We start from the raw sequence: 26,339 nt of genomic DNA, 5'->3' as shown, positions 1-26,339 counted from the left end.
ATACCCTCAAGGCCGTGATCACGGAGTAGTAAAATAACTTGTCCTCGGACTTCATCAAGCCTATCTGTGCTTTGGTTCTTTCCCGTATTGAAGCCATCATTCAGGATGGGGATGAACATATTAAATCAAATGTGTAGAAAATTGTTGAATTACCAACTTTTGCTTCAAAAGTTTGCCAGAAAAATGATTAAATATATTCAAGATTGTGCCTGGTTCAGGTTCAGCAGTTCTATCGTTCCTGGTTCTTTCATTTCAACAGTTTCGGTGTCGTTCTTGCTTCATCTTTATCGGTCTTGGTTCCGGTCTTTGGTCTCGGTTCTTTTTTATAGAGGCTCAGTTTGGTAACAGGCACTTAAAACAAGGGGCGTCGCAAGAGAATTTGGGCTCCGAAAATAATATCAGATACAAATAGGGCCACAGCTACCTAATATGCAGAGTGTGTTATACCCCAAGTTCCAGTAGCCCCCCCCCCCCAGAAAATTAAGGTTGCTTTAAACAATGGTGACGTAAAAAAATCATTTTTTGGAAAAGGCTCAATTATGAAGAAAAAAGAAGTTAGGAAGTTAAAAAGAACATAGAAAATTGATTTAAGCTAATTTATTTTTATAACATACATTGCATTTTCTTTATACATATATACTTTATAGGAATAAAAACACAAGAGCCAAGACCCATAAGCAATATATTGTAGTCTCGTTTCGACTTTTTAGATTCCGATTTTAGCAGTTCAAGAACAGGAACTGCTTGAGCCGCTATACTGATAAATGTACAACCTTGAATTTACTTACCATTATTTTCGGCAAAGTGACTTTCGACAATAAAGTTTTCGGCAAAATGTCCTAGAACCATATTTTTAATATTTGTTACCCCCATATTGACATCCAATAGTTCACTATTTTCCTTAACATTAATAAAATAAAGGGTTTTCACTTTTATAGAGCTTGGCTCTTTTGACCCTCAAAATGGCCTACACCAATAATGCTAAAGTCTCGTGAAAATGATCTATTGACCGTATTTTAAATCAACAATCAACAGCTACCTAAGAGTGAGCCTTGGCCTCTCCTGAGACTAATAATCCAAGGAACACAATTCTATAGGGCTCTACAAAAGAAATAAAAACAAATAATTTAAAATAGTTGACATTTATTTAGAAAAAGTAAAAAATATCCCAAAAAACTATTAGAGATGAAAAAAATAATGCAGTGCCTGCAATACTTAGTATGAGGGGCTTTTGTGAAAGTTAAGCTAGGGCACCACTGGAACCAATCAAGATCGATTTCTTTTTTTGTGCAAACAATTTTCAAATTAGGATCAATCTACAATATAGAACACAAATAGTTTCATCCAAGATAAATTATCATGTTGTTAAACCGATCTAGGATTTGCAAGCCGCATCCCAACACTAGTTAATTCCCTGTCATTTCGTGGATTTATTTGTACAATGTCAAAACCTTATGCTTGACATAATACACACACTATTTGGTCAAAATATGTGGAATAATAATTCCTCAGAATTAATAAAGAGGAATTATTCATTTTGACAGTCCCATCCCATTTTTGTTGGATAATATTTGACAAATAACTAAATTTTTTAAAGGCTAATTTTACTTTAGATTCCACAATCGATTCCTGAAAACCATATAAATATAAGAGATACAATAAATCAATAATAGAGTTTGTTGTGTTTACATAACTTGCTAAGCCAAGTCTAACTTTGAACTAAAGTGTATCCCTTTTAGAGTAGGGATTTTCAACCCCTTTTCAGTGATGAAACACTTGTACAATATTTTTTCTGGGAAGAGCACCCTCCCAGCACAAAGCATTTTCAGTTAAAAGCTTTTTCACTCATAGTAAACAGTTTCTTCGTTTTAACTATTAGTAAAGACATCGCATACAAAGCGTCCAGAGGTTATGCCGATATAGTGGAAGCTTTCCAAATTGCATCTTGAGATAACCGGAATTCCGACAGAAACTCAAGTTTCCTACCAATATGAAATTCATTTGTTGTCTTGAGATGCCGCTGGAGATGGACTGGTTCCATTTCACTGTTAGCACAGATCATGGAAGGAGTGGAGTCGGTACACACGAATCCCTATAAGGATTCCAGGGGTGTTCAAAACGGATAGCTGAAGGAGATTTACCTCCCTCCCCCCGTCATATAAAGGATTTTTCGTAATGTTCCTTTAATTGGTCGGAGGGAGTTGCCCTGAGTTAGTATTAGCAAACATGATAAAGAAATGGAGAAGACCTCTCCATCATATCAGGAAGTGGAGGACATAATTTAAAGACAGATACGGAGTTCTTGTTAAGTTTTGAGAAGAATATAAAGGAGGATCCCACTAACTCGATTAATCACCTCGCCAACGACTTATCTGTGGCTCCTAGACAGAAAATAAGGTGCTTAGGTACAACATCTTGCCATGCCTGAAGACCAACTACAGAGAAGCCAAAAGTTATGTGCAGAGAACATGGCTTGATTCTGGTCCAAAGAGATATGGCCCCCTTCCTCATCAGATTTGAACCCACTGGACTTTCCTATATGGGGCACTTTGGAGAAGAAACCCAACTGGATCTCACAACCAAATGTGGGTTCATCAATTAGCTGCATGGGATAGCTTTTCTGTGGAGTTTGACATCAACTCCTGCATGGCCTTCAGGCGACGTGTAAAGGCTATGATTAACAATGAAGGTGGCCTATTTATTGAAAAAAGTTTTCCAAAAACTTTTTATAAATGGTATGTTAACATTATTTGTTCCATATTATTGACAGTATAATTTTATAAATCCATCTCTGGAGTCCACGTCTTGCTGCCCTACCTTCTAAGCCAAGGGGTACCCCATTTGAGAACCAATGTCTTACTTTATCTAAAACTCGAACCCTAGATCAAGCATATTATTAATTTAAATATTATGTATTCCACACCCCTACAAAAAAGGTTATCTAAAACTATATGTTTGTCAGATGTAGTTTACTTCTTCAAGTCGGGAAAAGTTATTGCACAACACAAGAGTCTAAATTGGCATTCATGCACATAATATACTGACATACATTGTTTTGGTTAATTAAGAAACAATGAGCTATTAAGACTATTGTGAAATGTTTTTAATTGGTTTATCATTACTTGAAATATACATTGTAGTTATCAAATCATTGGTGAGGCTTTTTTTATTGAATGTGAGCGCTTGCATAATGCAAAGCTATGTGACTCACTCCGAGTCAAAGCTTATATAAGGAATAAGATTATTTAACCATTTGTCTTTCTTTAGAAGTCAAAAGTATGAAGTGTATTTTATAGCACGGCGTTACCTTGCCTACACAAAAATGCCCGCTGTATTTATTTGTATGCTGCGAATCTGCTTCTTTTCTCCTAATAAATGTTTTGAACGTTGAATGGTTGAAATGAGAAATAGCTTTTTTTAAAGCAGTAAACAATAACCAAGTATTATTGTATAACCCTTTATAGTCGAGAAGAATTGGCTAACTATTAATAATTTTGGACCCTTTTTACTAAATCTTTTCTTTGAAAAGGTTGAAAATTCAATAAAGGTAAGGACTAGGGGTGTACGGATGCATTGGATTTGGAAAAAAATTGGCCTTTTTAGAACTATCAGAATAGGCTCAAATATGTCAATTCCACCGATACTTATCCATAAATATGTATATGTATAATATGACTTATTAGAGCCAATTTTTGGGGAGCAAAGTTACGGTTACAAATCAATAAAATAGCTAGACTAAACGACGTCGTTCTGACAATTTCCAAAAAAAGAAAAAAAGGGGAAAGTACATAGCGAGATTATGCAAATTTGCAGATTTGTCCAGCAAATGTACTTGAAAGTAATCATTTAGAAAAAGAAAAAAACATTTTTATGCCCCGTACATTTGAATTGAATCATGAGTTCTTCAAAAAGTCTGTAAAAGTGGAGGTTGGGTTGAGCAGTTTACCCTGAAACCAAAAAGTAACTTGCTCACTCGAGCAAACCAGAAATTAATAGACTCATGACCACGTAGAGTAATTCACTTCTTAAAATTTATTAACTATGTATTTTCTTCTTAGCCGTAATTTATAAAATGTCAAATATTAAAATAAGTAAACAATTTTGGTATTTGTTATTACATAATAAGGATGGTATCGGAACGGGAATCGGCTGAAAAATTAGAATCGGTTGTTTCCTAATTGACATCTTTGAATAGTCCCCCCTCCTTCTCACTTTATAAATCATATCTACGCCATTTGCTGCCACTAATCATTATTTATTAATTTACATATTTAGACAACACATAGCTTTATAGATGGTAACTTTTCTTAATTGGGAACTGACACAAAGAGAATGAAGAGTTATGGGGAATATAAAATTATATCTTATAAGATCATTGTCTCATTTTGACAAGTGTATACGTTAGAAAAGATTTGTCTCTGAAAGACCTGTGAATACATTTTCCATTCACTAAATATTATTTCGAAACATAGTAACGACATAACTCCAACTACCTCATCTAGTTTGAAAATAGTTGCCATTTTTTGAAACATTTAGGAAGAGAATGGTGATTAATAAATATGCCAATGTGATTTTAAAAAGCATTCAATGATCTCTCATATCCCATTAGTCGGTACAAGTATTTCCAGGCTGTGTGAGGAGAAAAAAAAGGTGATGATATTCATTTATTCCTGAAGTGTCTTGGAAGACTGAAACATAGACAATATTTGGGAATTGGTGATGAGAGGATATCTAGTTGTCGTCAGACTGAATATTATTACACTAAAATTTGTGACCACAATTTATAGAAAACTAGCAAAGGGTTACTGGCGTTACTCGGACCAAAGAGGGAGTGGGAAATCAGACAGACAATTTAAATGGTGAATATTATTTCTTCTTAAAGCTTACACCCATTCGGTGTGAGCGAACATTACAATATATACCTATATATGTTTTATTTCTAATATGAGTCTGTCCGTTCCACGGACACACAAGGTAGGAAAATCAAAAGTGAATGTGATGTCAATAAACTAACCTACTCCTAAATTGCCTAAAGTAAAGAAAGATCGCTTAATACATCCACGAACTAAAAAACAACTTTTAAATTACTTCACCTCCAAATAAACTAGTATCCTGCATATATCCAATGCTTTAATAGAACGTTTATGGGTCATAGGTACTTCAAAATATTAACAAAGTAATATGTCAAATTAGTTATAGAATGTCACTATTTGGTTTTATTGAATAGATTAAATTCTTATAAGTGTATAGTTGAATTGTAGCAATAAGTTTTTATTTGAATTGCAGCAATCCAATACAAATTGACTGGTTAATACAATCTCCCCTTTATGTTACTACTTGAAAAATTATTGAACAGATTGAATTCTCATAAGTGTTCATCCAAGACGAACGAAATGGATAATGCAATCTCCTCTTCCCATCTTATTTTTAATATTAGATAGAGAAGGGAACAAAAACTGTTGTACTACTATTGTAATATTAGAGTACAAACTACTATGATTGTAGAATCCTACCTGTAAACTTATTCCAACAATTAGGATCGATAAAATCATCACAAAATCAAATGATAATTAAAGTATGAAAATATTAAGACTTATCATTATGTAACAAATAATTAAGTTTCAATCAGAACTATGATTATTTATTAATAAATAATTCAATTATGCCTTGAAGGAGTGATTCTCGTATCCGAGTTCATCGATGACCATGAAGAAAAACCCCAGTTCGAATTTGCACACTACAACTCACGTGCAAAGTATTTCTGAAATTAATTCTACTATCATAATCATGGTAGATATAAGAAAAAGTCGTAGTCTTACATAATTAGTTATGATCTCTTCCGGTCTCCTCTCTCAGTCAATCGAGGAACTCCAAGAGAACTCCCCCCCCCCCTCCGAATAATCCATAAGAACCAAATTCGCAATTGATTCCCCACAATGGGACCTTCCATCTACTTTTGTAACCCTTCGAAGCGCTAATTAACCGAACAACTCGGAAAAGTCGAGATCCTTCCACTTTACTTTGCGTCTTCTCTTCCTCAGCCAATTATATGCTTCCCTTTGTGTCCCTACGCTTAATTTCCTTATTATAAAAAGGCTGCGAAAGTTGAATTTCAAATATTCTCTGTTGTTGTCTCCAATTTGGGGATAGAAAGAGAAAGTATGACATGTGGGCCAACTTATACAGGATATCAACTGTTGCTAGGTAGAAAAAAAACTGAGGAGGTGGAAAATTCAAAAGTTTATATTTTTTAATATAAAGATTAATTGAAAAAAAAATTTGTTAAATAACATACTAACCCATAAAAAAAAATTTCAAATTAGAAGTCCATGCTTTATTTTTGTCAAAATTTCCTAATTGAAATTCACCAAGGAAATTGCAAAAAAAAAAACCATTAATTTGGCGAAAAATGTAGTTAATATTATTTATTCACATTGCAAAAATGAAATACAAACCTACTACATTTTTTTCATACTACAGAAAAAAAAAAAATTTCCAAAATATTACCGTCGAAAATAACCCTCAATGAGTCAATTTTTTTACAAAAACTTTTTGCTAAAATTATTTATGACATTTTCCAGAAATAAAAAAAAATATTTTTAACAATGTTTGCGTATAAAATTTTTATGGATAAAATCCATTGTTTTGTGGCATTTTTTCTTGAAAAATTGAAAATTGACGTTTGATGAAAACAAAATGAAAAAAAATTGAACAAAGCTGAAAAGTTATTCAGAAAATGACAGATATTACAGAGAAACATCAATTTATATGTGTCAAATTTTTATGCAATTGAAGTTCCAGACATTTTTCAAGGAATTTTGTTATTTTCTGCGAATCCAACATTATATTTGAAATCCATTTCTTTGCACCTGAAAAAAAAAAGTGCAATTTACAATGTTGTTTTTTTTTGACCATAACTTTTTTGAATATGAATAAATTTTGAAAACGCCCTTATTCGAATCTTTGTTTTTTTGTGAGGTCAGTCACTTTTAGATTTATAACTCAACCCCTATTTAGTCTAATTGAGCTAAAAAAAACCAGTATTTTCGTGTTTTGGCAATAGAATAAGTGAAAAAAAAATCCGTAACTTTACACACTTCTCCTAGTTATGCTACCTTCTTTGTAACCCGGCCCGTATGTAACTTAGGTAGGATAAGGGTGTAGAGTCAGAAAATATTAACAAAAAGTTATATCAATATATATCCAAACAAACTTTGCTTCATTTATATAGATAATAATAATCCTATTTCAATAAAGAGTTTATATTATTTGATCAATTATTATTATGAATGATATCAATATTTTGAATATTCCGGAGATTAAAGGCATATTGAAAACGTAAGCAATGTTTGAGTAATATAAATAATCAAAATGGGTCATGTTGATCTATTCCTTTATCTCTATTTTGATATTTTGACGTTACAAAATGCATAGCCGAATTTTGAACAAATACGATTCTTTTCTTTTTTTTATAGTGTTGTTTTGATCGTTATTTAGGACTGAAGACTGGAGTCCTGTCCAGCTTAAGATTGACCAGGTTCAGAGCTATATCCGTCTAAAATTTATAACGTTCGGTCCCTGATGATGTCACTGAACTTCTTCTTTTTTTATTTATCAGTTCTAGTACTGAACATAAATAAAATAAAAAGGGTATTCCTTTTATATTTTTAGTTGAATATAAAATCAAAGCGCCCTCTGTGTAACTAACTGTTCCAGATATTTTTCATCCAAGTATTTTCACCGCTTGCATTTTCACTGCGTACATTTTCACTTCTAGTAATTTCGTCTATACACTATGATTAAGGTGCTACTAGTCAATTAGTGCTAGCGAAATAGACTCATGATCCTGGATTTTTGACTACTTTGTCCTTATTAACACTATTTTTCTTTATTTCCTCATTGAAATCCTTTTTTCTTCTTCTTTCGACCTTAATCTGAACACTTACTAATTCAATAATTAATGAAGGTATTCAAATTATGTCATATTCTGTTATATTTAATTATTATCACTATATTAATTAGCTACAAAACAAAACAAAAAATAGGAGCACTGTAGCTTACGTACAAGTGGAGAAAATGACACTTGAATGTCATCGATGAATATCCATTCGCGCACTCCAAACCATAGGGCATCTCATAGATCACCTTCTAAAGCGTCAGCATGTCCAAAACGTTGGAGAGGAAAAAGAGCATGCTAAAAAGGTTAAATGGACCAGGAAGAATGAAAGAAAACAGCTCACGCCAATCCCCTCAAGTTCATGAGGGCCAATCCCTTAAGTTCATGAGGGCCAATGCAAGAGATCTTGAGGTTTGACACCAGATTGTCCTGAGAGCTATCAGAAATGGGAATCAAGAGCCTTGTGAGGCTAGAAAGCCCTTTTTGACACCAACAATGAAAGAAACTCATCTTCTACGTTACAAGATACTTTTGAATAAGTTTTTAATTAGTCTTGCGAGTTCTTTTGAACTCTTTTTTGATACTTTTGGCCTTCTAACGCCCTGATACCAACACCCTTGACTTATCTTTGGGGTGCATATAGAGGGAAGGCCTGAAGTGTCTGTCATCCAAACACTGAGTCCCTTCAATGCCATTGTAAGTCAGTATTGAGACACCATGACAGAGGATTACAGGGTCCTTGGTCTTCCGCTGCCGTCTGGAAGCCATCATTGTCATTAAGACATTCGGAACCATTAGGTCTTCGATGACATTTTCAACCAACTTTTTGACATTTTTTACTCAATGGGGTATATAAAATATTTTTTTTTATTTGCAAAAATTGTATATAAAGATTTTTATATATTTTTGGGGACACGAGTCCTGAAGTGTAAAAGACAAATAAATATATATACACAAAAAGGTATTTTTCATTCTTACAATTATTTCTTAGAACATAAACATTTTCTTTATTTAAAATAAAAATAAATAAATTTTCTTTTTGAGCCAAAACAATTTATAAACATTAAAATACTTTGGATATATTACATGGAATATGAGTTATAATTCTATATATTTTTATTACTTCAATTGCTACATTTCCCATTTGTTGATATAATTGTTGGTAGGAAAAGATTGAGGAATGATTTCTCGGCGGCATGCATGACAAGTAATTTTGCTAAAATAATTTTGAAAACCTATAATTCCATTCCTTTAGGATTTTTTGTTCTTTTTTTTTTTTAAATAATATGCGAATTAACAACCACGGATGATTTTCGATCCAATTTATAACTAGTAGTATTTTGATCCAGAATATCAACACCTCATAGTCGAATTTTTGATTATTGATGGACATGGGACGATTATTTTAGAATTTTCCCCTTTTTAGAACCGGTGAAACTTGATAGTATCGCTCCGAACTCATGCCAATTAAGATTACTCCAGGACTGTCAAATCAATTGACTCCTATTACTTTATTTGCATATTTTAGCTTCATTTTACCACTACTCATTTCTTCATTGTTGGCATGTTTTCCTTATCTTTTCTTACAGTTCCAATACATATAATCCGTTTTCGTGTAATTTATTAACTTATTGGGGAGAACTAAAGGAATTGTATCTTGTTTCATCTAAAAATAAATTAAAATTAAAAGTGTTCAGATTTTAATGGAGCATTCAATTCAGCTGGAATACAATAGTAAAGACCAAAGATAAAGTTGTAACCTACAATATAAATAATAAAAAGGGGGCAAATATCTTAGGCGGCAAAATCACCAAAAGGCTAAATTGCCAGAGGCAAAAATGTGTGTGGTAAAATCGCCGGGGGAAAATATTAACAGCAAAATTATTAAAGACTATAAGAAACATACCTATATTTTATATTAAAATAAATCCCCACTTTGTTACCTTTATTGTTTCACATAACCTTTCATCTCAAAAGAAAAAAAAAAACATAAAAATTACTTGATAGTTATCCAAATTGGGGCCAATTCTCCTCAAAAGAAATTATTTTTTCAATAAGCTTGGGAATTGTTTACAGGTTATAAGGAGCTAATCATAATTTAACCCATCAACTTTAAGAACACTGATTTGGAGAAAAAAACAGAAAACTCGACAGCTGACAGAAAAATACATCATATATTCTTGTTTTTGTGAGATAACACCATATCTTATTATGATTGAAGGAGTTGCATAATTTTACCGGATGACAACATCACTCTGTAATGCCTTGTTTACTAACTAATATAAGTAAAAAACGATCATGCAAAGTCAATATATAAAGAATTTTACTACTACTTTATATAGATATTTTTGTAGATATATATTAATACTTAATAATCAGTATTGTTCTGAAGTTTAAGTATTTACGAGACACAAAAGAAAGCTGCCAATTCACCTGAAATGCTTGCAATGTTCTTCTAACTCTATATATGGTTATTTTATCATGCCTCATTGGCTAAATGTATGCTTCTTTTTTGAGGGCAGGTTGCAAGTAAAGGTAGTACGGGTCGTGGACCCGGATCCAAAGTACATAGGTACGTTATAAGTAAGCTGCTAGTATTATCTGAAAATGTGTAAGACCCAAAACAACTTCGGGAACTCGAAATTTTTACACGTATTATCTATATTGAACGTAGAACCTCTATGCATATTGATTAGTGTTTTGTGAGTCCTCTACAAAAACATCTGTATAGCACAGGTCCTTACATTTATTGTATAACTCAACCCTTCCTCTGAAAATAAACAGAAAAAAGACTCAAAATCATTTGGTAGTTAGACAATTATTTCGAACTATCAAATAATAATTCCATTGTTGGGAGAATTGGCTAAAAGCTTCAAGGGAGCTAATTCTAATTGAACCAAGGAACAATTGATGAAGAAAAAAGAAGCAGAAGCATCAACAGCTGACAACAATTTGTACCTTATTTGATTGTCAGCTGTCTATATCTATTCGTTTTACTTGAATCGGGGTTTTTAATATTGATTGGTTAAATTCGTGTTAGTTTCTATTAAGCTGTGAGCAGTTATTGAATAATAATTCCATAGTTGGAAGAATTGGCTAACCACCAAATGATCTTAAGCTTAGTTTCTTTTAGCAGAATGGTTGAAAGATTCAGTATATAAATATTATTGTAATATAACTAAAAAATTATGTTCAAAAAGTAATAATTCGATTAAAGTATCCGTCTAATTTTAATTTCTGGTCTACTTCTGAAAGTTTAGATATTTACGTCTAAAGATTTGACCCTACCTGTATTTGAGAAAACTTATATCAGTCCTATCTCTAGTTACCAGATATAATAAAGGCACCGAAATGTAATAAAAATGAAACACAAAGATACCTTTTTCGTAATTGAAATTTCTAATTTTCTTGTCAAAAAGTGATGAACCTATAACAAGTTATTTAATTAAACAAAGATGAAAAGATATTTTCATTAGTGTAGAGAGTACAATTTAATATTTTATTCCCTTCTACAATTCATAAATAGAGGTAAATTCTTCCTATCAAGTAATGACATGACAGGATTTCATAAATGGGCATTCCTATTTTCATTTTTTAAACTATTTTATGGGCCCCACTATTAACATAGCAATAAAATTGTTGTAAGAGTGTTGAAAGAAATATCTCGTCAATAACTGTTTGTCAAACAATCTATCTTTGTCTAGTAATATATTATAGGATGCATGACTGAATCTAAGATTCATATTGTGTATCAAAAATACCAATATTCAGAGGTGGGGACTCGGTAATGAGAAATGTGACGCGAGTCTATATTTTGAAGATTTGGTAACTCGACTTGACCTGAATAGCAAAGAGTCCGGACTAATCTTAGACTTAAAAGTTAATACTTGGGACTAAATTGGATTTAAGACCATTTTTTAACAAATTTTTAAGACCCGTTTCATTTTTTCCAAAAAAGGTAAATCCCAATTACTCTTTATATGTAGCATTAAACTTGTAAATTCAAAGACTACCAGGGCAACCGTTATTTTTTACCCATTTTAATACACAAAGTATTGAAGCCCATAGCATGATCCTGGATAAATTAGAAAATAAGTTTATGAACTGTTATTTATTAACCGAAACACAAAGAACAGGTTTTAGTCCCTGTATCCGCCCTCAGACTTGATGTTGAGCTCCAAGCAGATGTAGTATTCTAGGAGGTTGAGGTCCGGTCTCTACAGTGGTCAGAAGAGCATGGTGGCCTGGAACTAATCTTGGATTTTGTTTGGGGTGTGGACAGGTGCTCCATCTAGTTGGAACACATAGGGAGAATTGCCGACGATAGATTTTATAGATGGGATTCTAAAGGGAACCCAATGGGATTAATAGCTTTCTGTTGGATGTAACCAGGCCTAACATCATCCCTTAAGCCGGGTGTTTAGCGGTGGAGACGTATCGGTGCTCCTCTGCTACATTCCCAAATGTCACTAGTCGATCATTCTCCCTGATGAAGACATGGTCAACAGTAAAGTTTTTCTCATTAGAAAAGATCACAATGAGTCCGCTGGTTCCTTTAAGGTGGCTAAGAATTTTTATGCAAGCTCCAAACAGACTTTTCTCTACTGCTCTGTCAACAGAAGTGGAGGAATACACCGCTGATAGGGGCTTGTTAATCTTCTTGGACATCTCGGCTATTGAGGAATTTGACTTTTTCTTGATGGTCTACTTCAGGCGGCTGACAGACACGAGGGCTTCCTGCCTTCTTCTGGAGAGTGTTCGAGGTATTCTCCTACCTTAAATCACATGGATAAAAATTGTCTTCCTTGAGGCCTCAATCTGCTCCCAGATGGCCTTCTGGGACAATCCCACAGAGAGGAGTGCAGTGATCTCAATCCTCTTTTCGTTATGTGTGCTCATGGTGGCGACTAGAAAAATGTATTTATTAGCAATGGACAGCTAGTTATATATTGTACAACATTTTCATCGGATCATTGTAAAAAAATGATTATAAACCTATGAAAATAATATAAATTTGTAAATATTAAGGGTTGGCTCGGTATATTTTTGTCACAGGAAAAAATGCTCAATAATTTTCATTTGTCATTGTATATATAGTTCACTGTTAAGTATATTTCACAAAAAAAAAACTTTAAGAAAAGTCTGAATACTATATAATAATAATGAGCTTAATATGAGTTGGAACGAAATCTGAGAACGTTGACTCAACTTGGACATATGAGCCTTATCCATTGCTAATACATCTTATTAATGGCAGACAATGGCTCTGAGGGACCCTGTGTTCGGATGACGGAAACGGAAAGCATTTCCTTCATCATGTACCCAAAAGAAGTAGTCAAGGATGTTGGCTTCAGGTTTATAGAGGGCCAAAAGTGTCACAAATGAGTTCAAAAGAGTCTTGCAGAGAAGGAAATGGGTTTGTTTCATAGATGGTGTCAAAAGCACTCTCTCTGTCCAGACCAGGTTATTTCCACCCACTTTTTTGATAGATGTCTGGACAGTCTGGTGTAAAACCCCAAGATCTCTTCCATGGGCCCTCATGGATATGAAAGAGTTTTTCCTTGGCTATTTTCTTTAACTCCTCCGTGTCTAGTTTGGCCTTTTGGCCAGAGTTATTATTCCTCTCCAATGTTTCGGACTTGCTGAAAGCGTAGATGGTGGATCTGGAGATGACCTACTGCTTTAAGTGTGGGAATGGAAATTTGTCAATGACGTTCAAGTGTCGTTTTCTCGACTATTCCAAAAGCTAGAGAGCTCAAGGTTGTTGTTTTTTTTCAACTAATTGTTTATGCAGTCATATTCCAAAATATGATCCAGTTTCAATCCCTCAACTTTCATTCATTACTGAACTAGTAACTGTTCAGAATTCAATAGACCACACGATACATATTTGATTTTACAATAGGGCATCAAAACTAAATATATATATATATATATATATTCCGCAACATAATGTAAATGTACTTAGTTGTAGTAATCTATATTAATAAAGCACTGTTTGTCTGTCTATAAAAAAAAAAGTCAACAGCTTCACTCTATAAGGTACTCCCTGATATAAATCATATAAATATTTTACAAATAATAAATAACAATGTTTCTTATTAATAAAATATTGCAGACGTGTGCATATCGCATCGAACGTGTATACAGGGTAAACTGTGAATGGTAATCCCTGTTGTATAGTATATATATATTTTCAATGAAAAAAAAAATAATGTAGTCGTAATAATGAAATATTGTAGTTGTGGGCAAAATGCAAGTAGCATCGAATATGTTGCACTGTTTTTTTTTAACTCTCCGTTACTGTACGTGTTAGTGTGCTCATGAAAAAAAGAAAGTAACAAAGAAGATGTTGGGGGAGCTGCCTTCATATTATTCGAGCAAAATTTGCCGTTTAGCCGACGCTTTAAAACTCCAGGCACTGCCAAGTTGTACTAATAGTTAACAAATAAGAACTGTTTAATATCACTGTTAAGCATGATAACAAGTGGAAGGAGATTATCTGTTCATGAAATTATTCTATTGGATTATTCATGAACCACTAAACTATAATCCTTGGTTTTATAAAAAGGATGTGCTATTTGCCCATGGACATTTTTGATCTAAATGGCCAACTGAGCGAAGGGTACATGAAGAGGTGCTTCAAAACTTTAATTCATATTTCCATACATTAAAGCATAAACAATTAGTTACAAAACAACGCTGAGCTCTCTAGCTTATGAAAAAAGTGCGTAGAAAGAGCCTTGTGAGAGTGGAGAGGCCGCTTTTGACACCAGAAATAACAAGAACCCATCTCCTCCGTAACAAAACTCTTTTGAATAATTCATGAATGAGGCTTTTGAACTCGTTTTCGACACTTTTGGCCCCTTTAGCCCTGAGGCTACAACTTTTGTGTGCATATGGAAGGAAATCCTTCAGTGCCCGTCATACAAACAACGAGGCTCTCAAAGCCACTGTCAGCCAGCACTCGGACGCCATGCCAGATGAGTCTATCTGCAGTGGGTAACAGGTCTTCTGAACCCGCCTGGAACCCATCATTACCACTAAGGGCGGCTACATTAATTATTTAGAGAGCTCAGACACACATTTATTGATAGGGTTAGTTATGTTGAAATTCAAAGTGTTCAGATTTTAATGGACATCTCGGTATTTGATAGTTGGGTTAAGAGTTTTAATTTGATGCCAAACAGGAGTAGTATTGAGTAAAAAACAGGAAAATTGACCATTTATATCTATTAAATGACTCAATATAACATATAAGTGCTTGGTGGCCCTTATAGACCATCTCGGATCGTTTTGCAAATCACTCATGGATCAAGTTATTATTATTTGAAAGGATGGGTCACAAAGTTCATCAACCTTTGGGCATTTAATGCACCTACTGTGTAACTCTTGGAGGTTTTGTTTCAAATATCGATCTCTAAGACTGAATTTTTATGTCATCCCCTTCTTATAAAAACTTCCACAAAATCTAAATAGAATTACTAAAATCCTACTAGTCGTCTACTCTACACTTTTTTTAAATTCTAAGGTCCCCAAGTTAACTGGTTGGGAAAGACCATACTCTTTTAGAGAAGATTGGGGGAAATATAACCTTTGTTTTGTTTAAGAATAAACTCAATAATACAATTGCTACATAATCTTTGCTTTAGCTTAGGGTTGGAGGTTTTACGTTGTGGATCGACTCCCCCCTCCCCTTTTGCCAATCATACTCCATAAGAGACTAACTCACAACCTCCTCCACATAATGAGACCTTCCATTTACCTTCAAGATCCTACTCTATGAATATATTCTTGTGTCGCTATGCTTCACCTAATAAAGTTATTTCATTATTAATAAAAGGTTGTTATAATTGAATTTCAACTTTTCTCTGTCGCTAAGAGAAAGTATGATGGGGAGGCAAACTCATATGCTGTACCTCTCTTATGTATATTCATAGATTGTCCAATACATCCCTTAAATTAAGCTTGGTGGATGAAACTACTATAATATTTATAATCATACATAAAGGCACACCTGGAGTAAAGCACACATCCTAAAAGCCGTCAAATATATATTTAACTATCTCTCAAAAAAACTATTCTTAGCAAAATGAAATTATATAATCGAAATAAGGGAAAATAAAAAATTTCCGTTGGAGTCTACTACGTTCAAAGTCAGATCTTCAATCAATTCCAAAAAATATCATGGGGAATTTATACTTTTCTATTTATTTATACTAATATTATTTTATAATTTATTCATTCTTTGGCTTGACAGCCAAAAAAAAAATACTACATACAATTGTAAATAGAAAATGAACAAATCTCAACATGATACCATAATTCACAAACATGTGTCTAGTATGAGTATATGCAAAATAAATAACCCCACACTAAGAATATTTAAGCTGGGAGGGGCAAGAGACATTTTGACTTCTAGCTTAATAAGGAAATACTCATGCAATAGGTCAGTTCTTCTCAAATGGGGTACTTGGAGGCATTCCAGGGGTTACATGAGATTTTTTTAAAAATAAAATTTAGAAGAGGTACATAATTCAGAGGGGTCCGGCGTATGTAAGTTGAAAGGGCTGGAGGCCAAGATTAAAGGATTTATCTTTTTTTTCTAAAATAATAAATGTTTGACTTTATTTTAAGATTTTTAAATTTTTCTCCAAAAAATTTAAAAATATGATTTTTTTTCTAAAAATATTATAATTGAAATGTTGTTCCAAAAATAATCATAATTTGTAAATAGCTGTGGGTTTTTAATTTAATTTCGAAGAAAACTTAACTTTTTGAGAGTATATTAGGATTTTTGAAAAAATTTTAAAAAATATAATCCTGCAGGCGGCTTGGCACTGTAGAAAGGCTTAGTGTTGGTAAGGGGGTACTTAGGTAAATTAAATATTTTACAAGTGGTTCATCACTCAAAAACGAAATATTTTGTAAATTCGAGATCATTAAAGGAATTTAATTTATTAAACACCAGTAGTTGTAGAATACCTCATTGCAAAAGAATCAACAATAATTAAAATTATATAACTTGCCTAAAAAATTACTTTTACCCCTCTTTACCACCACCCCTCCCAACAATCTATACTACAGGTTGGTCTATTTAAATCTGAACACATACTAATTAAATTACTAACGAAGGTTAAGTAATTGAAATTAATTCATATTTCGATATATTATAAGCAATTAGTCACAAATCAAAACAAACCTTTAGAACTTGAACTTACGTACATATTGAGAAAATTGCACTTGAACGTGATCGACGAATTGGACGTCTCCAAGAACACCGTCTACGCCGTCAGCACGTCCGAAACGTTGGAGAGGAAGAAGAGCTCAGTCAAAAAGGACAAACTGGACCTGGAAGAGTTAAAAAAATATCCCAGGCCAATCCCCTAATGTATATGAGAGAGCCTATGCAAGAGATCTTGAGGTTTTACACCCGAGAGCTCTAAAAAAATTGGGTGGAAAGAGCCATATGAGGTTGGAAATGCCACATTTGACACCAACTATTAAAGAAACCAATCTCGTGCGTTACACGACTCTTTTGAGTTCTTTTGAACTCTTCTATATATTTTTTTTTATTATATACTTTTGGTCCCACTATAGACCTGGTGCTAATCCCATCAACTAAACTTTTGGGTGCATATAGAGGAGAAGACCTTCCATGTCCGTCATTCAAACACCAAGGCCCACAAAAGCCACTGTCAGCCAGCACTTGGACGCCATGACAGAGGACTACATCTGTAGAAGAGCCAGGCTGTCTGCCTCTCTTGAAGCCATCATGGCCGCTAAGAGCGTTTACATTAATGATTAAGAGAGCTCAGACACACATCTATTTAAAGTATTAATTTTGTTGAAATTCAATTGTTAATCAATAAATTATATCTTGATGATGTTTCAAATTCAATGTGTACGAATTTTAATGACCACTCGGTATATAATAGAACTAGTGGTAGAACCCACTTTTGCTTGGAGTTATTTGTTACTTGTCGACAAACAAACAAAACATTGCTTGATGAATATAGAAGCTAAACCTTCCAAAATCGGAGTGTTTGTCAAGAGCACAAACATATTTACAGATTTGAAATTTAAATTCGACTTTTTAATTTTGTTTCAAATCATGTAAAAAAAATTTTTTAAGATGTACATGTGTATCATTAATTAAAATCAAATTTATTATATGGATTCGTTCTTCAATACAATTGAAAGGAAATCATTTTTGCCACTGTATTAGATAGACTCCATTGTAGAAATGTACCAATACCAAAATTTCAACCGGTTCCTATGTCATCTTTATAGACGGGACGGGCTTCGTTTTAGATACCCAAGCAAGCTGATAACGTTGAATCAGTTAACATTTTTTTTTTTTTAAATAGATGAATTACTTACAGAAAAGTTGCCGAGGATATTGATATATCAGTTGGCTCGTGCCACGAACTTTTTTTGATATATAATGATTAGGGTATGATAATAATGTCTAAGAAGTTTTTTGGGAAACTGCTTAATCTTCACATAATAATTGTCGCAGAAACATCGCTAATAAGCTGTTGACAGACGTAAATAATAGTCATATTTTCCTAAAACGGGTCATAACTGGTGACAAATCATGTTTATATGCTAATTAAGGTGTCCTAAAACACAATAATATTCGATGTATTGAAAAATGAGCTATTTTGTTATGAGGTTTTTCAATATATAAATAACATAACAGAAAATTATACATATATCTTCAAAATTAAGGCACACCTCAGCCCATGATATATAAGGCCCAAAAATGGTAAATTTTTATAAAATAGAAGTTGACAAAATGTAGTTGAATATATTAGGTAGATTTTTTTTTTTTTTTTTTGCATCGTGTTAGTTTACAGCTTTAGAACCACGTCAAGGTCGGTTGCTTCTCAAAGGTTTTTTTAGATTAATATATATATATATTTTTTTTTTTTAACTTTTATGTATATTTTTTTAATATTTTTCTATCATTTTTTCTGATTTGGCTTTTTTTTAGTAGATTCTTTTATAGCTAAATACCTAACCTAAATAAAGTATTGAAAATACTATAATTGTTAGAAAAATAAAGCCTTTGAACAGGAACTCTTTACATTTTGACTATGGTTTTCAACCAATTGAATTTTAACTTGAAACTGGTCTTCGAAGTGATCTGTCGGAGCTTGGTCCACTTTTTTTTCATTTGACTTTAATTCAAGTTTCTTAAGGATTTGATAATTTAAATAAGAGGAGTTGTCAAATGGTGACAAGATGAGCCCCCCCCAAATATAAAATTACTTGAGAAGAAATTATTTTTTTAGGCTTTGATTTCATGAACAAGGGATTCAAATAATTCATTGAAAGGACTCAAGATTAATATATTTTATTTAAAAATGGATCTTGCGGTAGGTATAAAGTATGTTGATAAATATTTGTATTAATCAGTGTGAAGTGTTAAGAATTTTGTCGCTTCCTTCTCTTTTCATAGGATATTGAGTAATGAAAAGGTGATTTTTTGAATAATGATTAGCACATTTGGTGTTCCTTGCAAAACGTTTCAGGTTCTTGCTTGCTGGCAAGGATTTCCTCAATCTTGGGCTTGAGAACATCATTCACAAATTTGGTACAGGTCTCACCAAGGAAAGAAGAGGCTGTTTGAGCTTGGGCGCAAATCTAGTGAGAATGATATTTTATTTTTGAACTTTAAAATGAATTTTATGAATTAAATAATTGATGGCCTTACTTCTTCGACTTGCTTAATGGCTTCATCGGCATTATCTTGAGTTAAAACACTTTCATTGATGTGGTTAATAATATACTTGCAAAAATCACACTTAACGCTCTTTTCGATCATTTGATCCTTGGAGACAGTGCCAGCACTGGCAACGGCAACAAGGGCGAAGAGGACGAGGAATTTCATATTGAAGAAGACAGAAAGAACACAAATCTGAATATGATTTGAAATACAAATTGTAACGTCTTATATACACGTTGAATGTAAATGATAAGAAATTGATAAATTATGAATAGATAAAGACATCATCATCAGTCAATGGATAAACGGATCTGAAAAGTCCAGGGCCTAAGAAAGAAATTACGTATTTCTTTTAAAAATTGGTGCTTATAATTTATTTTTTTTTTCATCTTGTTTGAGCAGCGTCCCATAACACTTTTCAAGGCACTCTTTATCTTCAACTATATTTTTTCAAATCAAAATGCATTATAAAATTAAAACAAGACATTTTTTTGAGCCATTGTTTTGGAAATAGCAAAAGTATCGTCACTTTTAGCACAATCATTCACAAACACAAGAAGAGATAGTCATGCAATGTTAACACGTTTTTTTTAAAGTTGGTACTAACAAAAATTAGGTGATTTAAAAATATATAGCGCCATCTATGTGTGAATTACGACACTTAACACCCTGTGTTTTATGTATATTTATTTAAAGTGTAAATCATTTGGATTTGTATAAAAAATAGTGAATGCATTAAAATCAGAATTGGACTTTTTTGTAGCATTGGAATGAGCTCAGTACTCCCAATTCAACTGACGCTTATACATACATTCTTACTAATTTTTTGAATTGTATTACTTTGAATAGTCAACCTATAAAAGTAGGTAAGTATCATAGATTATAGACTAATCCATGTTGAAGCCCGTATTTTATATAGTATATTATTCTGAAAATTTGGTTTTGTAAAGATGTATTGGAATCAAAATCAAATAAATATTTAAGCCTCTAGGGTAGGCTTAATTTTCTAGATATCTGTTTGAGTTTTGAAGTTTCACCCTAACAGATATATTTATTATGGCAGAAATATGTTTACTCACATATAAATTACCAAGCTTCAACTTCAAAAGTTCAGAACTATCGAGACACACCAAATGTATACTTAAAAATAGAAACTCCCCTTAATAAGTGCTTTATTAATTGTAGAAGCTGATAATATATGCATGGGCAGCATTTGTAAGTTCCTTTATAAGCCCAATGTATGCTGCATAGACGTGTCTTGCTTTGATTTACAAATACTGCCATCTACACATTGAGGGAGGTTGGTTTTCAGACCACCTTCGTATTAGATTGATTCATACAAAAACCGAGAGTCACAACTTCTTCCCATAAATGCTAAATGAGAAGTTTCGTCAATTTACGTGAAAGAAAGGAAATGTTCTTTAATTGGTTGTATTAAGGGTATAGATATATGTGCGTCAAATGTATTAGTTAGTCATTTTATTGCTGCTTGTTTTCCTAGGTAAGTATAACTCCGTTGGAAGATGGAATAATAATTAACTGAGATATACACTGAACTTTTCAATACTGAGCCAGAACCCTCCCCTACTCGGCAGACTGTTTGAAACTTAACTAGAGCTAATGTTACCTTCACTCTAAAAGAGAAATTTTGTACAGGATCCCTGGGAGACCCTGAGGCTCAACATTATCACCCGTAGTCTTAACCTTATCAACTCTAGCCTCGACTAAACACTGACAAGTTCAAACAGGCAGCTTTCCCTGGTCTTACCTCGGTTTGTTTCTTTATCATATGTAATATAGCAACTACCAACAATTGAGATAGCTCCATGACTTCCCTGAATTATTTTTGGCTAAGCTACTGCCACTTTTAACGGTATGATAGTGTGCTGCCTAATATCATTTCCAATGCAGCTTGAATATAAAAGTTTCTCGCAACCATCCGATTATCAGAACTTGATTCAATTTCAGGCATGCATAACTGATTTGCGAGATCTTTTCTAAACTTTTTCCTTTGTACTTTTTCCCTTAGCCCTTGGTTGTTTTCCCTGTAGATGATAAAAGATGCTAAGGCAGTGATGTCAATCATGGTATAAAAAATCCCAAAGACTAGAGCATTGTTCGTCGTTTTACAGCATACTCACTCAGTATTTTGTCAATCGTTTCTACACTGCCTTTGGTTTTGTTATAATACATACACTATAATCTCTGGCTTTCTTGATTGGGCAGTCTCAACTTCTCCAGTAATATGCATAGATAACAAAATTACAACTGATTTATTCATCTATAGGTCATCACCTCCTTCTTATGGTAGGCATAATTGGTTGAGTAAACTGCCTATTCCTTTCTTGATTGCATATTACTTTGCAAGATTTTTTTGGTTTTTTCTGACTGTTCCAACTAAAGTCATATCCCTGGTTTTCAATACTTAAGCCAGTACCGTACTTGTAAATAAATTGTCGGTGGTTCCAGAGCCTCTATACATATATAATGTTCCAAAACTGTTTATTCCGCTAAGAATAACCTGTTGGAGACCATTAAAGGGGGTTTCATTATAGAATTTACCATGTAGTTGGTAAGCGTTGGATTTATCACAAGCCCAGAAAATCGTGATACCATCACTAGCAGCTTTATATGGTATATATTGAGTGAAATTTTTATGCCCTAGAAATGGAAATAATTGTTCATCAATGGTGATACACTCATGTGGTTTGTAGGCTCTCTCCAAATATTTATTTAGTAGAAGCCAAAGATATTTAATCGGTGCAGCTTTATCCGTTTGATCACGCTCTGCATGGGTGTTTTTGTAGTCAAATATAATACATCACCAAGTGGTCACAAAACATAACTGCACGTTTAAGAGGTAGAGCATCTTTCTTCTACATATCTTCAATATTATCTTTATTATTTCGATATACACAAGCAGCAATGAAAATGTTTTTAGCTCAACATTAGTAAATGGCTGGAATGGTATATGGGTTGGCCGTTCAAAAGCATTGGGATATCTTAAGATTAAGTTATTGTTACAAGCTTCACAAATTCTTTCTCTATGTCTATGTTGCATACATTGGGCTTTTTTTATCCAGGAAGTCCCTGGGAGTTTATTGGATCCTGACAGACGATCTATTATATAAATAGCTCTTGAATATCTGACTATCCAACAAACTGTCAGAGAAGAACAGAACAGAGAGAGACAAATGCTACAAGTGCATCCCCCTACAACCCCCTAACTAAACCTAATGATAACTATCTATCAGGAGTGTCAAACATATACTTCGAAAGTTCAATTTTGACAGGCCTGAAGAGGTTCTGTCAAGTGTGTTGTGGGAAATGAAGAACAAATTTGTGATGTGTATTGATACAAAAACATCTGAGCAAAGTTTCCGCAATTTTCAGACTTCTAACGCTATTTCAAGTTTAAAAAACCAAAGTTTTTTGGCTGATTCTAAATTGCTTGTGTGATCTGAATTTTGAACTTTTTTAAGCTTTGATTTCATGAACAAGGGATTCAAATAATTCATTGAAAGGACTCAAGATTAATATATTTTATTTAAAAATGGATCTTGCGGTAGGTATAAAGTATGTTGATAAATATTTGTATTAATCAGTGTGAAGTGTTAAGAATTTTGTCGCTTCCTTCTCTTTTCATAGGATATTGAGTAATGAAAAGGTGATTTTTTGAATAATGATTAGCACATTTGGTGTTCCTTGCAAAACGTTTCAGGTTCTTGCTTGCTGGCAAGGATTTCCTCAATCTTGGGCTTGAGAACATCATTCACAAATTTGGTACAGGTCTCACCAAGGAAAGAAGAGGCTGTTTGAGCTTGGGCGCAAATCTAGTGAGAATGATATTTTATTTTTGAACTTTAAAATGAATTTTATGAATTAAATAATTGATGGCCTTACTTCTTCGACTTGCTTAATGGCTTCATCGGCATTATCTTGAGTTAAAACACTTTCATTGATGTGGTTAATAATATACTTGCAAAAATCACACTTAACGCTCTTTTCGATCATTTGATCCTTGGAGACAGTGCCAGCACTGGCAACGGCAACAAGGGCGAAGAGGACGAGGAATTTCATATTGAAGAAGACAGAAAGAACACAAATCTGAATATGATTTGAAATACAAATTGTAACGTCTTATATACACGTTGAATGTAAATGATAAGAAATTGATAAATTATGAATAGATAAAGACATCATCATCAGTCAATGGATAAACGGATCTGAAAAGTCCAGGGCCTAAGAAAGAAATTACGTATTTCTTTTAAAAATTGGTGCTTATAATTTATTTTTTTTTCATCTTGTTTGAGCAGCGTCCCATAACACTTTTTAAGGCACTCTTTATCTTCAACTATATTTTTTCAAATCAAAATGCATTATAAAATTAAAACAAGACATTTTTTTGAGCCATTGTTTTGGAAATAGCAAAAGTATCGTCACTTTTAGCACAATCATTCACAAACACAAGAAGAGATAGTCATGCAATGTTGACACGTTTTTTTTAAAGTTGGTACTAACAAAAATTAGGTGATTTAAAAATATAAAGTGCCATTAGCGTTGTATTTATCACAAGCCCATAAAATCGTGATACCATCACTAGCAGCTTTATATAGTATATATTGAGTGAAACTTTTATGCCCTAGAAATGGAAATAATTGTTCATCAATGGTGATACATTCATGTGGTTTGTAGGCCCTCTCCAAATATTTATTTATATGTAAACAGTTAGAGTTTGAGCGTCAAAAGCAATGCATACTCATACTAGGACCATACGACCATAAATTTAATATTAATATACAAAATTCCTTGCAATATACTCAAAAACGTCTCTGTTTTGTTATACAATGGTCACGAGAACCTTAAGGCTAAGGTTGATCCTGCTCCAAATACGTCTTGAGATAGGATAATTAAAAAGCTGAAAAAAGATACATTGATTTAGCTGAAAAATATTAGAAATTGAATATTTTATATTTCTTACAAGGGATAACTCAAACAGATTCTGAGGAACAGTTGACGCAAGTCTCATCCTATTCAATTTTAACAAAACGTTATGAACAAGTAATAAATTATTACAAATACTCACAGTATATTTTAAAAAGTGTAACCCTTCTTGAATAAAAGACTAGGAACTTGTAAAATTAAAAGTGTTCCCTATAGCAAGACTTACTATTTTCATTCAAATTTCTTTGTTTGTGTTTCTTCTTCCTCTTTTCTCTCAGATAAACTACTATTAAAATTTTTAGTAAATATTCATTACTTTATGCAAATTTAAAAGGCATTATAAAAGAAAATATAGAATTTTATATAAGCTGATTGATGGTGATTGACGATAAAATTTAGATTCAAAGGATTAAAATACCATTTTATTTATCTGGGGTTCATCATATCTATATAGAGTTGAGAAGTTTGTAATGAAAAAACGACCTTTAAAAATTAAAAAAGGAAAACTGTTCTTGATTATGATCTTTTTTTTTCTTTTTTTCATTTTTTAATAGGTTGTCTTGCTGTTAACTTCTTTTAAAAATGCATAATCAAATAAACATCCCTGTGTGTTCAAAAAGTAAGAAGACTTTTCAAATATTGCGGGCAATATATGTACATATATATGCGTGTTCGGTGATTTTTTTTTTCTTCGGTTCCTTCATATTAATGTATATATATAAAAAATAAAGGTAATATAAATATAACAATAATAAAGTCCAGGCCAATTACGTACAGATACATAAATAAATTATAATTTAAATTTAGTGCCCGGGGTAGAACTGTATCTACTATAAATAAATATACAGAATAAATTCAATAAAAAGAACTAAAATATCCAAATTAAGTGCATTACAAAAAATAAAAACGATAAAATATGATACTCTGACAAGCTTTTCCTAAAATTCTGGATTATTTTGTTCAAGACTCTTCCCTTGTTGGATCCCTGAGATGGAGATTTTTGGCAATTGAAAAATATGGAATCAAGGAATTTGCATCAAATTTTGTATAAAAATAAAATTAAATGCCCAAAACACTTTGAATATTGACAGTGGCATACAGTGAAACTGTTTTGAGTAAGAAAATGTTTAAAGTGGTATAAACTCTTCCAAGATGGCCGGAATGATGCCTATTTTATGGCATAAAATTTTTGTACGTGTCAGGCATGAGACGAGTCTCAGCGAAGTTTCTTCTGAAACTGCTTAATTTTGACCCAAAGAATCGTCGTTTGAGCATCGCTCATGAGTTCTCAACAGACGTCAATGATGATACTGATTTGTTCAAAAGGGTCATAACTATTGACAAATCATGGATATTTTATATGAATTCAATTTTTTAAATTTTTAAAAAAATGTAATTTTTCAAATTAAATGAGTGGCTAAAGATTTTTAAATTTTTTTTACAAAAAAATTTAGTATGTATATTTTATTTTCAAAAAAAATTGAAATTGAAAATTTCAATTTTCCATGAATAGCTATGCAAATTTGAAATTTTTTTCAGAAAATTTAATTTTTTGTGAATAGCTATAGATTTTTGAAATTTTTTATAAAGAGCAATATATTTTTGTAACTTTTTTCAAAAAATTTCAAAACCAAGGCTTCTCCAAAATATAATTCTGCAACGTAGATGGCATTAGTTTATTATCCACCCTTCCAAAAAAAAAAAATAATAACAACAATATAAAAGGCAGCTGATATTAACAAGGGTCTTCATTCAGGTGTACCA

The 26,339-nt window shown here is 32.6% G+C and overlaps 2 long non-coding RNA genes across 2 annotated transcripts; both read right to left on the bottom strand.

Moving 5' to 3' along the window:
* Nucleotides 1-19,243: 19,243 nt before the first annotated feature.
* Nucleotides 19,244-19,833, bottom strand: LOC121116796 (uncharacterized). Its single transcript, XR_011779634.1, has 2 exons — nucleotides 19,620-19,833; nucleotides 19,244-19,549 (listed from the first exon to the last, which is right to left on the bottom strand). It is a non-coding gene; the product is annotated as an uncharacterized lncRNA (long non-coding RNA).
* A 3,325-nt stretch (nucleotides 19,834-23,158) lies between these two features.
* LOC121116797 (uncharacterized) lies at nucleotides 23,159-23,748 on the bottom strand. Its single transcript, XR_011779633.1, has 2 exons — nucleotides 23,535-23,748; nucleotides 23,159-23,464 (listed from the first exon to the last, which is right to left on the bottom strand). It is a non-coding gene; the product is annotated as an uncharacterized lncRNA (long non-coding RNA).
* Nucleotides 23,749-26,339: the final 2,591 nt, after the last annotated feature.

This window comes from Lepeophtheirus salmonis, chromosome 4, assembly GCF_016086655.4.
Source record: "Lepeophtheirus salmonis chromosome 4, UVic_Lsal_1.4, whole genome shotgun sequence".
NCBI lineage: Eukaryota > Metazoa > Arthropoda > Copepoda > Siphonostomatoida > Caligidae > Lepeophtheirus > Lepeophtheirus salmonis.
This window is presented reverse-complemented; position numbering and strand designations above follow the sequence as displayed.